Below are 2,218 nucleotides of genomic sequence, written 5' to 3'. Positions count from 1 at the left end.
CTTTTATTTATTACATTTATTTATTGTGTGTGTGTGTGGCCAGCTCAGCCCACCAGGGGGCGGGTCTGGCTGGCATGTGGTGCTGGGGATCGAACCGCGGTCCCTCTGCTTTGCCAAGCTTGTTTCAAGTAGGTGCTTTAGACCACTGAGCCATCTCTCCAGCCCCTGCAGAGTATTTCTTACAATTTAAAAGAAGGACTAAAACTAAACACAAGCATGAGTAATGTGTGTTTAAACCACCACTAAGAATGGCTACCTGGGCTGTAAGGAACTGCATACTTTATCTCTAAAACCAAGAAAAAGAGTGAAAAAGAGCAATAAGCATTCCTATATGGCTATCCCAATGCTTAGCGTGGGAGCACAGCCTGGAAGAGAGTGAGAAATGTTCCGGTGCACAGAGCTCCTGCATTCTGTAACACAAAACTGACTGTTTACCTGGATTGAACCTTATGTAGAATCCCACATGTGGTGGATTGACAACGTGTCAACTTTTAACACCCAGATGAACTGAGTCAGCATGGTTCTAGGTATAAAGGGCCCACTTGAGGAATGTTGCCAACAACAGAAAAAAGGAGAACTGGAGAGGCAGAGGTGGTGCTGTTGGTTCTCCTGGAGAAGCCTGTCAGCTTAGCGTTCCTGATGAACACAGCTGTTCTGTCAGAGGAAGTCAGGACCTTGTTATCACTGAGAATGGCTCTGGTCCTTACTTTGAGCATCACTTCCTGGCTCTGAAGAAAAAGGTAGTGTGCTATTCTCCTAAAGAAGCTTCTCACACTGGCTTTCCTCATATGAAAATGGCTATTCTCATTGTCAGGGGAGCTGAGGACCTTGTTGTCACTGAGGATGGCTGTGGTACTTTTGCTGGGAGCTCTGGTCCTGACTTTAATGTTGCTTCCTGGCTCCAGGGCAGATCTCTCAGCCTGCGGGCACAAATCCTTCATCCCGCTGGTGCAGACTTTCTAACTTCTACCACTGACTTTTGATCCCAGTGCAAATCTTGAGACAGACTTGCACGAGACATTAACATGGGCTCTACACCTCCAGGTGCACTCATGAGGGGCGCTGCCATGAGCTACATGTCTTCAGCTGGACTCATGCAGGACACTGTGTGGGATCCACACCCTCAGCTGGATTCTTTACATCTCTAGTGTGTGGGCAGATCTCATGCACTGTTTTGTATTTCACTTTTGGGGTGTATACTACAAAATAATCCTATCAATTAGGTGTCCTGAATTAATTCCTTTCCCTTGCAAATGCTTACTATAACACCATGAAACTTCATTTGAATTCCTAGAACTGAAGAGATACTGACTAAAACTGTCCCTCCATACAGTATAATAAACTCAGTAGCTACAAACAAGACCTCTATTTGGCTCTCATTCCCACCGTCCACTGGTACTAGCAACAAGCAGGACACAATCATAAATCCTGTCAGTGTAACTAAGAAAGCCCACGGCATGAAGCACAAGTACTCCGGCAAATGTAGCTAAAAGCTTCACATCAGTGACTTACTTTCTTCTCCCAGCTTTCCAGATGGTGCGGATTTTGCTTTCTTCAGTCGCTAGACTCTCTAATACTTGAGTCAAAAGGTTTTTTACTACATTCTTTGTGTGAGGGCTTTCAATAGCACCCTAGTCTGAGGCGTGCCTGCCTCCCAAGACAGTCTACTGCTTGACTTTCCCTCACCCCTCCATTTCCCTCCTTTCCAACACAGCCAAAAAGTACTGATCCACCTTCTGCTTGCTCGCTCAGGCTCCCTTCTACCTACCAAAACTGTTCTTATCTTTTGTGAGCTCAGAACGACAGCTGTGAGCCAGGTACAAGTAAAGGACTACACGATAAATACTTCTGTGTAACACACTGATACTATTTAAATTCTCCTCCTTCAAAATTACAAATCCTATAATCCCTGTATTTTTATGAGCAGCTCAAATCTTTCATAGAAAAGTATAATCAAAAATAAAAACCTAGGAGGGCCAGGAAGATAGCTCAGTGGAATAAGTGCTTCCCTGGCAAGCACAAGGGCCTGAGTTCAATCCCTGGTTCTGACAAAAAAAAAAAAAAAATAGAAATTAAAAAAAAATATGGGTCTGGTGAGATGGCTCAGTGGTCTAAAGCACCTACTTAGAACAAGTTTAGCAAAGCACAGGGACCGCGGTTCAATCCCCCAGCGCCACACGCCAGCCAGCCCTGCCCCCTGGTGGGCTGAGCTGGCCAC

General features: G+C 45.3%; 1 protein-coding gene across 1 annotated transcript in view; it reads right to left on the bottom strand.

Annotated features, from left to right (window-relative positions):
* Elp2 (elongator acetyltransferase complex subunit 2) overlaps positions 1 to 2,218 on the bottom strand; it is a 48,505-nt gene that overhangs the window by 19,332 nt on the left and 26,955 nt on the right. The window lies entirely within an intron of this gene.

Source organism: Octodon degus, unplaced genomic scaffold (genome assembly GCF_000260255.1).
Source record: "Octodon degus isolate 3935 unplaced genomic scaffold, OctDeg1.0 scaffold00003, whole genome shotgun sequence".
NCBI classification, from domain to species: domain Eukaryota; kingdom Metazoa; phylum Chordata; class Mammalia; order Rodentia; family Octodontidae; genus Octodon; species Octodon degus.
This window is presented reverse-complemented; position numbering and strand designations above follow the sequence as displayed.